The sequence below is a fragment of the Brassica oleracea genome, chromosome C6, assembly GCF_000695525.1.
Source record: "Brassica oleracea var. oleracea cultivar TO1000 chromosome C6, BOL, whole genome shotgun sequence".
Taxonomy (NCBI): Eukaryota; Viridiplantae; Streptophyta; class Magnoliopsida; order Brassicales; family Brassicaceae; genus Brassica; species Brassica oleracea.
In genome coordinates, this window is record NC_027753.1 from 1626651 (window position 1) to 1639880 (window position 13230).

At 42.4% G+C, this 13230-nt stretch overlaps 1 pseudogene; it reads left to right on the plus strand.

The window, feature by feature from the left end:
- Window positions 1-234: 234 nt before the first annotated feature.
- LOC106297169 overlaps window positions 235-13230 on the plus strand; it is a 21207-nt pseudogene continuing 8211 nt past the window's right edge.

Sequence of the window (13230 nt, forward strand, 5' to 3'; positions counted from 1 at the left end):
TAAAGACAAGTGACCTCAGTACACAATACAATAAAATATCTTCTTCTCTCTTCTTCTTCTCTTCAATAAAATCAAGCTTATAAAACCCTTATAAAGCCTTATAAAAACTTTATAAAACCTTATAAGTCTGGCAGCTTAATTCTCAAGTCTGGCAGCTTACTTCTGTTTCATGTCAACAGAGGTGAGTTCCTGCACGTTAGAGTTTTGGTGGGGGTATGGCGGCTGAGTCGATCCATGTCGTATCCCAGTGATCGACAAGCATCTACGGGCGGTGACTATAGGCACTTACCTTATAGAACTAGGCTCAACGAGGCAGAGGTGAGTTCCTGCACGTTTGAGTCTGACCTATGGTGCAGCGGGGCAGAGGTGAGTTCCTGCACATTGTGCCTGGCCAGAGTTTCGCGGGTACATAGCTGGTCTATTGTATTCTGAGTCATTTCTTGTTTCTTAGAGATGTCGTGTTTATGGCTTGTCTAGGCCTAGATTTACGAGGCTGGGTCAATATTCAGTCGAGTTGAGGTTTTGGTCTGGTCTTTGCTGAGCGGCTTGTTTGAAAAGTCGTTCACTCCTCTTTTCTTTTTCTTTTCCTTTGATTTTTGTTAAGCAGGTTCCAGCTCCGAAGCAGTTGGTTTGAGTTAAAGTTGGCGGTTTTTTCTAAAGACGGTTTGTCCATATTAGGTTTAGCTAAACCTGGAACCCTCTGGAACCGGGTGTCACAAAAACTATATATAAATAAAATATTGTTAATGACAGTATAAATAAATAATATATTGCTAAATAGTTAAGAGATTAAATATTACAAAATATATTTTAACATTGAAATCATAGTCGAAATTCTGAAATTTGGATCAACATGATGTTATGAATAAAAAAGCAAATCCGATAAATTTGAACTAAAGTTCATCTCAAAGATTATGCGGATCAACACTTTTGTAATGCAACCAATTACAAAATGAAACAAAGACATGTAGTTCTTACCATGTCCTGATTTTCCTTCTTCTCATAGTTTGTAATATATAGGCTATGACAAAAAATGATACAATGAAACTAGTTTGTAATATATTCTCTTTATTAAATTCTGTTATATTTTAAATCAATCAAAATTTTGATAAATTTATCATAATTATTTAATATTTACTGTTTTACACATCTAACACTTTCCATGACAGATTCTACTTTTCCACGTAACTCAAGTTTAGATTTATATAAGCCGATTTAGTTCTGCTAATTGCGCATTTACATCTTCAAAGAGAAACCAAACCAATCCGTAGCTTGAACCAAACGAAAAGTCCACTCCGGGCTCTCTTCTCATCAAAGGAAGATCTTGAAAGTCGATAACCATATCGGTGTAGCCATCGCTGGTCTCACCGCCGATGGACGTGTATTCTCTCGTTACATGAGATCTGAATCAATCAATCACTCTTTTCTGTTGTTTCAATCTCAATGTATGAACTCAAGATCAATAAGAATAACTCAACTCTTATTATTAGCTTAAGAAAACTCTTTCAAAAACTTAAGCTCTCACAAAGATCTCTCCAAAACTCATAAGTGGTATCACAACCCAATATCTCCTTATATAGATCTAAAACTTCCTAAACTCTTTTAACTTAACATATTTCATATTTCTTTTTCTCCTAATCCTAACTCTCATAGAATTAGTATTTCTTGGTCTCCAAGTTAAGATCAAGTTTACTTCCAACATTCTCTCTTTTAAAATTGAAGTTAACTTCACTAAAATCTTGAACTCCAACAAGCTCTCTCATTTCTTTTGAATTGGATTTTTCCAAGTGCCTTGGTTAGAATATCAGCTCGCTGTTTGTTTCCTGGAATATGTTGAACATCTACTTGCTCATTTTCAACGCATTCTCGAATGAAGTGGTAGTGTTTATGTATATGCTTACTCCGTCCATGATGCACATGATTTTTTTTGTGAGTGCTATTGCAGATTTATTGTCTATATGAATCACAACTCGTTGACAAGGCTTCTCGGTTACTTCTGCAACCAGATTGCTTGTTTAGCAGCTTCAGTAGCGGCCATAAACTCGGCTTCACATGAGGATAGAGACACGATCTCCTGTTTCATTGAGCACCAAGATATAGGGCACTCATTTAAGTAGAAAACGTGATCAGTAGTACTCCTACCATCATCTTCATCGATATTATGACTTGAGTCGCTATATCCGACCAGCTCCATTGTATTTACACGCTTGAACCTGAGCCCGAGAGATGTTGTACCTTTAAGATATCGTAACACTTGTTTTAATTCAGCTGCGTGCGACGTCCTTGGCTTATGCATATATCTGCTAAGCAGTGATCTCACTCTAATTACCCTAAGGAGTGAATTACTCTCTCAAATAAGAGGTTCAGTTGTAGTATTTAAGGATCAAATTCACAGGGAGCTAGGGAACCTAATAAATCTAATAAATCTAATAAATCTAATCAGAGTGATTAAGCTAGGTTGATTATGATTAAATGTAAATAACAGGTTTGTGAGCAAGGCAGTTACTCGATTGATTTGATTGGGGTTTTGGTACTTAGATGAAATAGGTAGACATAGGGTTTCTATTAAGGTATTCAGGATTATAATCCTACATATGCCTAAGAAGCTGTATGCATGATATTATAAAGCTCAACACTTATAAACAAACCGATCGGCTCTCGCTTTCTAGGTTTGTCTATTGACCAGATATAAGTGTTGATCGATGATTCTATAGGAATATCGATCAATATACTTGTTGAACCGTCGATCGATTATTCAATTGGAATATCGATCGACGTGTTTAGTCAAGATTTACGTGCGGGTTGAATTGTGCTCACTAGGCTTCCTAGATCAGCTCTCGCCTTACTCTAGCAATCCTAGCTCAATTAGGATGGATTCAGGGTGAGATGCAAGTGATGACTTGAGTCTACAACTCCGAGATCAAGTTCTAGCTAGCTAAACTAAAAAAAAGATTTAATGACAATCCTAATGATGAATATCACAACTTATCAATCTATAGTTGAGGCTAATCCCTCATAACCTATTTAAACCCTAAAACTAACAAGAGAACTATTCATACATGGCTAAGAAATTCATAACATCAATTAGGTATAAAAACTGCATAGATAAATAGATAGATATCAATGGAGTTCCAATCACAATTTTTTTTGGATCTTCTCTCCAATCTACTAAAATTCCTAGAAAACCTTTGCTGTGAAAATAAGAAAACAAGAAAGCACACTTTGCCTCTAACATGTTGGCAAGCTATATATAGTTAGGTTAAAACTCGTCAGGGGTAATCTTGTAAATTGGTGAAGTCTTGGGCTCTAAGTCGGCTGGAACCAAACGGGCTTCTACGCGCTTCGCCATCGATCGATATCACAAGGTGTGCATGCATCGATCAATTATTGTCTCTGAATGTCGACCAATGGTTTTGCTCGATGGTCAGCTCGGATGCTTTCTCCAAATATCTCCAAAATGCTCTAAAATCATCACTTTCTTTCAAATCACTCATGATCCTATAAATATACTAAATATACTCTTGAATATGATAATTAGTTGTTAAAACACTTACAAACCATGGCTAAAAGTGGATAAAATCCATAGCCTATCAAGCAGTCCCACACTAAACGAAAGATCCGGCCGTGTGTGCAATAGATACCTCAGGCACCCGATATTGCGCCTTTACTCGCTCTCATCAACGCTATGTTCCTCTTGCGCCTTTGATAACTTCAAACCAAACTCCAAGGGAGTGTGTGTTGCATTACATCCTTCCATGTCCGTGTCACTTAGAATTTTCTTTGCATATATGTCTTGCTTTAGTGTGATTCTATCCTCTCGTTGATCGACTTCAATGCCCAAGTAATATGTTAATAAACCAAGATCACTCATATCAAAGTTGGCTGATTTCTCTTTCTTGAAATCACTCATCTTTTGACAGGACCCGGCCACTAGGGGATCGTCGACGTATACAAAGATAAACTGATTGCTTGTTTTCTTGAGATACAAGGATGGCTCCTTTGAGCATTTAGTGAACACTTTATTTAGTTTTTCATTCCAAGCTCTGGACGCTTGCCTCAGTCCGTACAACGCCTTCTTTAATTTATACACCTTTGCTTCTTTGCCTTCGATTTTGAACCCTTTTGGTTGACTAACATAAACATCTTCCTTTAGGTCTCCGTTGAGGAACGCAGTTTTCACATCAGGATGATGAATCTGCCATCCATTATAAATCTGTCAGTCTCGATTCTAGCAACAGGGGCAAAAACTTCTTCAAAATCGATGCCATGGCGTGGTATGTTATCCTTTAGCTACCAATCTCGACTTGTATTTATTTGTAATTCCATCTGCGTTTCTCTTGATCTTGAATATCCATTTAAGACCTATAGCCTTAGCACCATGCGGTAAGTCGACAAGATCCCATGTACTATTCTTCACAATCGATTCTATCTCATCTTGACACTCATCTTTCCAAACTTGCTCTTCCATAGCCTCATTGTAACTCCATGGTTCTTTATTTAGAAGTAATAGCAGACACTCTGCTTCAACTTCTGCAAGCAATATGTATTCGTCTAAATAAGAAGGCTTCTTAGTCGTTCTTGATGATCTCCTAGGTTGCACTTCGTCCTTGGTGTTGTCGTCTATCACGTTATCAGCCAATTCTTCTTCATGAATCTCGTTCTCTTCTTCATCCATGTCATCGACAAGATCTTCTCCAGCCTCCTCTGTTCTTATCCCTTGGTTTCCAAACTTACCAAGAGTAAGTTCGAACCTTCATGGTTCGTCATCAATCTTGTCGTTGCTCCACTTCCAGCTTTTATTTTCATAAAAAATAACATCTCTGCTCACTACTATCTTTCTTCTTGTTGGATCAAACATTCTATAAGCCTTGGATCCTGGCTCGGTTCCAAGGTGACACAAAGTTCTTGATCATGCGTTTCCAAACTTACCTGCAAGAGTAAGTTCGAACCTTCCTGGTTCCTCGTCAATCTTGTCGTTGCTCCACTTCCAGCTTTTATTTTCACCAAAAATAACATCTCTGCTCACTACTATCTTTCTGCTTGTTGGATCAAACATTCTATAAGCCTTGGATCCGGGCTCGGTTCCAAGGTGACACAAAGTTCTTGATCGTGCTGCGCATCGGTCTTCAAATATCCAATGCACCAAACACTTTTAAGTGTTTGACACTCAGCTTCCTTCCTTTAAATACTTCATCTGGTGTCTGAAAGATCAACGATCGGGTTGCGACTCTGTTAGTGAGATAACAGGCGTGTCTCACAGCTTCTCCCCACAAATAATTTGGTATGTTCATATGCTTCAGGACACTCTGAGTCATCTCCATTAAGGTCCTATTATGCCTCTCCACCAGTCTGTTTTGCTGCGGCGTATAAAGAGCGGTTAGATGTCTTTCAATTCTTGAAGTTTCACAGAACCTACTGAACTCCGTCGATGTGAATTCTTCTATACTGTCTGTCCTAATCGTCTTTATAGATGTTTTTGTTTCATGTTCGACAATACTTTTGAAAGATTTAAACTTCTCAAAAGCTTCACCTTTTTCTTTCAGTAGTATTGTCCACATGTAACAAGAGTGGTCGTCTATAAGGAAAAATATATATCTGTTCTTTGCTGCAGTAGGTGGTGTGATCGGTTCACAGAGGTCTCCATGTATGAGTTCGAGTCTCTCAGTTGCTCTATACGTGGTTGCTTGTGGAAACGGTTGCTTTGCTTTTTTCCAAGCATACATGCTTCGCAAGTCTCCTTCTTGATATCGAGTTTTGGTATCCATAATACCAATTCCTTCTGAATCATTAGTTTCATCGAGTCGATTCCGATGTGGCCAAGTCGCGCATGCCACCGTGCCCCATCGGTTTTAACTTTCGTCTGCATCAACCATATCCATAGAAACCTTATATAACCGATTTGGTGATCTTCTTGAACTCGTGATGAGCTTTCCATCTCTATCAAGTAGGGTTATGACATCTTCTTTCATTTTCGCTTCACACCCGGATTCGGTAGCTTGGCCAAGGCTGATGATGTTACTCTTCAGCTCTGGTATAATTTACACGTCGACAAGAATTTTCTTCTCACCGTCTTGGCTCACAAACAAGATAGAACTCTTTCCCTTGATGTCAATCTTAGAATCATCGCCAAATCTTACCTTCCCCGTAATGGTCTTGTCAATGTTTCTAAAGTAGTTCTTATTCCCAGTCATATGGTTGCTAGCCCCATTGTCTAGGTACCATATTCTGTCTCCATCCATTCTAGTCTCGAACTCTTTAGGTTTTATACTTTTCTCGTTTAAGTATACTTCCTCATGCATTAACAGAGAATCCGCTTCGTGTGTCTCATCTTCTTTAGTTTCATACGCCTCCTGTAGTTTGAGTAGTCTATCAGGGCACGCAGCCGCAAAGTCCCCATTCTTGTCGCATCGAAAACAAGTTATTTTTGACATATCAAACTCTCGGTACGATCTTCCTTGTCCTCGTCCTCTACCATAAAATATTCCTCCACGACCCCTACTTCGATAGTCCCCATTGTATTCATGCTGTGAATGGCCTTGTGGTTGATCCATATTGGCATACATCAGCTTACTTTGATTCTCTTGGGCTTCTTCTTCTTCATCCGCAACTCTTTCTTCATAGGCTTTTAGGCGTCCAATGATGTCTTCGAAGCTTGTGGTTTTAAGATCCAAGACTTGTTCAAATGAGGCCACCACCATATGAATGTATTTTTTTCGAGGGAGAAACATGAGAAATTTCTTGACGAGCTTTGGCTCTTCTATGATTTCTCCTAACGCCGTAAACTTCGATGATAGTTCAGATAGCTTGCCCACAAAGCTATCAATTATGTCATTATCCTTCATCTTAAGTCTCTCGAATTCTGACATTAGGGTCTGCAACCTAGCTTCTTTTACTCTATCCGCTCCCATGTGTCTTGATTTAATAGCCTCCCATACTTTCTTTGCATTGTCTAGGTCTCCAACTTGAAGGACCAGTGCTTCGGGTATGGACTGAAAAATAAGTGGGATTGCTATGTCATTCTTCTCTGCTTCGTTTGACTCTGTTTCTATCACCTCCCACGCCTTGTGTACCTTAAGAAGAAGCTTCATCCGGATGGCCCATACTGTGTAGTTAGATGATGTAAGTATCGGACAATGATCCTCCGCCATTTTTCAATCTTGCACCAGCAGCCGAAGTTGTCATAATATCACCCATGTATTTGCTCTAATACTAAATATTGTTTCAATCTCAATGTATGAACTCAAGATCAATAAAAATAACTCAACGCTTATTATTAGGTTAAGAAAACTCTCTCAAAAATTTAAACTCTCACAGAGATCTCTCCAAAACTCATAAGTGATATCACAACCCAATATCTCCTTATATAGATCTAAAACTTCCTAAACTATCTTAATTTAACATATTACATATTTCATTTTTTTCTAATCATAACTCTCATAGAATTAGTATTTTTTTGTCTCCAAGTTAACATCAAGTTTACTTCCAACACTTTCACCTATGAGTCTCCTCTTCCTGTTGGCCGTCTCGTTGTTCGTCTTGCTGGTAAGGTTCAGGTTTACTCTTGAACTAAGCTTTCTGAAATTGGAGTGAAGTTTATAGTTTTTTTTTTTGCCAAGCAGTGTGGTTAATGTGTCTGTGCTATGCAAGTAGTGATATAAAAAATCCGAGCCTTATGAAATTGGAGTAAAGTTTATGTTTTTGCTAAGCAATGTGGTCCAATATTATCTGTAAGTCATAATGATTTTGAATGAGTGCTTCTTGAATTGTTTTGTTTTGCTATTCTTGAATTATAAGAATATAAACATTTAGCCTTTAGGAAGAGGATGACTTCAATGTTATCAACTTGGGCCATAGAACTGTATAGGAGCAGTGATGGCTTTTTTTTTTTTTTTTTTTTTTGCTCAGGTTATAAGCAAAAGGTGAAGGAGTATGTACAGAGTGCTCTGTTTCCAGAAGCAGGGCTAGATTCAGGAGTTGGGCAAGCGGGAGGAGTTGGAGGACTCGTTGTGGTTCGAGACCTCGACCACTACTCTTACTGCGAGTCTTGCTTGCTTCCTTTTCACGTCAGGTGTCACATCGGCTACGTCCCCTCAGAGCAGCGCTGGCCAAGCTTGTGGTTTTTCTATCATTGCAATCAGATCCTTGCAGTCCGTTCCAAACCTCTGACAGATCGAGTGTTGTAGCATACTCTCCATTGCCCACTGTAGCGCTTCCAGTTCCGAATGTAAAGCTGTTTGCCTCCTCCTAAGGTTTCTTGACCCCATGAGTTGAATCTTACCCATGGTATCCTTCCAAACCCATCCCATCCCACTAAACTGAGCTGTAGAGGTCCATGAACCATCCACCATACAAATATTACACAAGCTTAAGGATTGTGTTTCTTCAGTAGTTTGTCCCTGTGGAATCGGCACAGAGTCTCGCGCATTGTACCAAGCTTGGAACTCACTCTCTGCATACCTGACTAGTTCTAAAGGGTCCCTGTCTATGCCTCTAAACAACTTATCATTCCTAGCTTTCCAGATGTACCAAATTATCCAAGGATAGGGCATGATGGCTTTAAGAGCATGATTATTGGGAGGTTCTTAGGGTGAGGTTCTTAGCGGAATATAAGAATCCGTCTCTTAACTTTTAACTAAAAAAACTAAGAACCGTCTCTTAAACATGATGGCTTTAAGAGCATGATTATTGGGAGGTTCTTAGGGTGAGGTTCTTAGCGGAATATAAGAATCCGTCTCTTAACTTTTAACTAAAAAAACTAAGAACCGTCTCTTAAAACTCTTATTTAAGAGTCGGTTCTTAGGTTTTTTAGTTAAAAGTTAAGATACAGTTTCTTATATTCCGCTAAGAACTCCACCTTAAGAACCCTCCAATAATTATGCTCTAAGGGTGTGCCATTTTAACTAATTTTTTTGAAAACTTGTAAAATAGGTCCAAATTCTCCCAAAAAATAGTTTAAACACCATACTTTGTTTCAATCTTATTTTTCATTGCACAAGGCCCAAACAAAGTTGGTGCCACCACGGGAAAGAGAAAACGGCCGCCATTGTAGGAGATGGATTACATCCCTCCACAAGGCCCATCGAATAACAGGTCCTAATCCAGCAAGTTGGATTAGTTTAGTCGGCTCGGCGGCTAAAGACGTCAGCTCGACCTTAGAGTACTTTTAGCCGGTCGACTAAGCCGACCCGAAGTACCCGACTTGGAGAGAACTTTGCCCAGGCCCGTATACTCGTCCTCTCACATCAAGGCCCAAAGAGGTACGAAATTAGGGCATCAAGGACAGGAGACCTATAAAAGGGGAAGAGGAAGCAACAAGAAAGAGGACTTTTGGATTTTACACACTGAGCGGCTAGATCTAGGGTTTTAGTCATCTCTTTGATCTTGTGGCTTTGAGCTTTCTGGGTTGTCTTTCTCACTTTCCTGTCACTCTTGTAACCCTTTGGTTTGAATCTAATAAAACGTCTTTAGTCATCCCATTTCCAAGTTCTTTCAACCTAGTCGACTGAATCCCGTTCAAACAAATGGCGCACACCGTGGGACTGACTAAAGTAACGTTCTAGATCTACATGGCTCAAGACGACGCCGCCTTCGGCGCTCTGGGCGGAGAACCAACCCCTACGCCTGAAGCCGCGCTACCCATCACCACAGATTTCATGAGCTCTATCATGGCTCGACTCGCTCATCAAGACGAAGTCCAAAAAACGACCAACGACCAACTAGCTGCTTTGGTCGCGGCACTCACAGCTCATGATGGCCAAACGAGCCGTCCCCAGCAGATACGCCATCGCCTCTTCAACACAAACCCAACGGCAACCGAAGGCGACCACGTCTCAGACGACTCGGAGCCTAACGAAACCCTTCTCGCCGATACCCCCCCCCCAGTAGGCTCAGATCTCGCAACCATACGCAAGATCGCCGAGCTCAAATTCAGCTTCCAACAAATGAGCGAGAAGATCCATCAGGAAACCAGCGAGGCCCCGTAAATTGAGAGCATAATCGCCGCAACCTCGCTCACCCCTTTTACTAACGCGTTGACTAGTGTGCAACTCGGAAAGATAGAGAAGCTGCGCCTACCTGAGTACAAACCCGGCAGAGACCCGGTGGAACACATGACAGCTTTCAACATCACGATGGCGCGGGCTCGACTCTCCGACGAAGAAAGGGACGCAGGCTACTGCCAACTGTTCGTCGAGACTCTTCACGAGCAAGCCCTAACCTGGTTCTCCCAGTTAGAGGAAAACTCAATCGGAAGCTTCCGTGACTTGTCAGCAGTTTTTCTCAAGACATACATTATGTTCACAAAGCGCAGCGTTACCGCCTCTAGCTTGTGGAACCTCAACCAAACCAAAGACCAGAGCCTCCGCGACTACATGGAGAAGTTCAAAGCCGTAGTTTCGAGGAGTGAAATCCCAGACTGTATCGCCATCGACGTCATGCGGAACACGTTGTGGGTTCGCTCTAAGTTCCGAGAAGACTTATACCAAATCCCAACTATGTCACTCCAAGACGCTATCGCGCGCTCTGATAACTTCATCCGAATGGAAAATCCCTAAAAGATAAGCCGAAGAACGGCAAGAGCTGGAGCAAGAATAAAGAAAGGAGAGCCCAACGCAAAGCTACAGGCAAAGGTCGACAAAGCGAAACTCAACAACGAGACGACGAGGAGGACACTCCGAGGGGTAATGGCGAGGGAGACTCCTCAGCCGACGAAGAGAAACCAGCTAATCGCAGGCGCATTGAGGTTATACTCTCTCAGCAAACCTTATCGTCGGACGACGAGAATGACGACACACCTGTACTCGAAGATTTGAGAGACGTTCTGAAACGAAAGTTCGAGTCTGAAGATAACAACAACTCCAAGCACAATGATCTCCGAACAACGTTGGATGCACGGAAGTCCCAGCGTATATCGACAGGTGACTTCGAGAGAAACTCAACGCTGGCGCATGCGATCTTCGCATCCGTCTCAATCGTTCGAAATCCACGGAACTCCCAAGACGTTTGGAGCAAACTAAGACGTCAAACAAAGACACTCCATCGTCGAAAAACGACAATAGCGTATCAATCGATTTACGCGCTTTCTTAGACTCCAATCGAGTAAAAACGAGACCGCAGCTAAACGTCATTATGGGCGGTTCTCCTCCTTACGGCAATTCTGTTCGCTCTGTCAAGGATTACCGTCGACAGGTCGCGACTTCGCAGAGGTGGCCGACTAGGCCGCCAAGTCACCTCTCCCCAACATCGAACTTTTAGTCGAGTCCACAGCTGGAAGCGAGATGCTCACCTTCATGGACGCTTTCTCCGGGTACAAACAAATCATGATGCACTCCGACGATCGCGAGAAGACGGCCTTTATCACAGATAGAGGAACCTACTGCTATAAGGTCATGCCATTCGGCTTGAAAAACGCAGGAGCAACCTACCAACGGCTTGTGAACAAAATGTTCGCAGATAAGCTGGGAGTCACCATCGAAGTATACATCAATGACATGCTTGTCAAGTCGCTACACGCCGCTGATCACCTCCGTCATTTGCAAGATTGCTTCGAAACTCTCAACAAATACGGCATGAAACTGAACCCGGCAAAGTGCACGTTCGGGGTTTCTTCAGGTGAGTTCCTTGGTTACATAGTCACACAGCGGGGAATCAAAGCCAAACCGAAGCAGATCTCCGCGGTCCTGAACCTCCCAAGCCCAAAAAACAGTAGAGAAGTACAACGACTTACGGGTAGGATAGCTGCACTCAATCGGTTCATCTCCAGATCCACCGACAAATGCTTGCCGTTCTACGATCTCCTATGAGGTAACAAGAGGTTTATCTGGGATGAGAAATGCGAGGAGGCATTTACTCAACTCAAGCATTATTTGACAACACCATCCGTACTCGCCAAGCCAGATGTCGGCGACATTCTATCTCTTTATGTCGCAGTGTCGCAAGCAGCAATCAGCAGCGTTTTGATAAAAGAGGACCGTGGTGAGCAAAAGCCAATCTTCTACACAAGAAGGCGCATGACCGGACCAGAAACGCGATACCCAACTCTTGAGAAGATGGCGCCGGCAGTCGTCGAAGCGGCGAGAAAGCTTCGCCTGTACTTTCAGTCACATTAAATGGAAGTATTAACCGACAAGCCCCTCCGAACGATACTCCAAAATACCAACAGGTCCGGAAGACTAACGAAGTGGGTTATCAAACTCGGTGTGCTTGATATCACGTACAAGAACCGAACCGTGGAAAAATCTCAGGTTCTTGCGGATTTCTTAGTCGAATTGGCCCCGGAATTGGAGCAAGACCTCACACTCCCAAACCCAAACTGGACACTGCATGTCGACGGATCTTCGACTAACAAGGGCGCAGGTGCCGGAGTCCAACTACAGTCCCCGACCGGAGAACTGATCAGATAGTCTTTTAGCTTCGGCTTTCCAGCTTTGAACAACGAAGCAGAATACAAATCTTTGATCGCTGGACTCCGCTTAGCAAAAGCTGTCAAGGCTAAACGCCTAAGCGCCTACTGCCACTCGCAGTTAGTCGCCAGTCAGTTTAGCGGTGACTACGATGCCCGCAACAATCGGATGGATGCCTACCTCAAGATAGTACAAGACTTAGCCGTAGAGTTCGAATTCTTCGAACTCGTCAAAGTTCCCAAAGGAGAAAACGTCTGTGCCGACGCCCTCGCAGCCCTTGGAAGCAAGCTCCGAGATCAAGTTAAACGAACCATCCCAATACACCGCATTGAGAAGCCGAGCATTGATATCTCGACCGACCAAACCGTCATCATAGCCCCAGTCACCGAAACCGACACACCCGATACTGATGGATTCGGTCCTGACTGGAGAACTGAGTTCATTGACTATCTCTCAAAGGGAGAACTTCCAACCGAGAAATGGGCAGCCCGCCGACTAAAAACACGCAGAGCCCATTATGTCATCCTAGACGACGAACTCCATCGATGGACTGCGAGTAAAGTACTCCTCAAATGTATCCATGGTAATGAGACAGTAAGGGTTATGCCTGAAACGCATGAAGGCGGTGGAGGAAACCATTCGGGCGGATGAGCATTAGCGATCAAAGTGAGAAGCCTAGGCTTCTTCTGGCCGACGATGAACGCAGATTGCGAGTCCTACGCTAGAAGCTGCGACAAATGCCAACGGCACGCACCAAGAATCCATTGTCCAACTGAAATTTTACGAACGACGACCGCGCCGTACCCGTTTATGCGATGGGCAATGGATA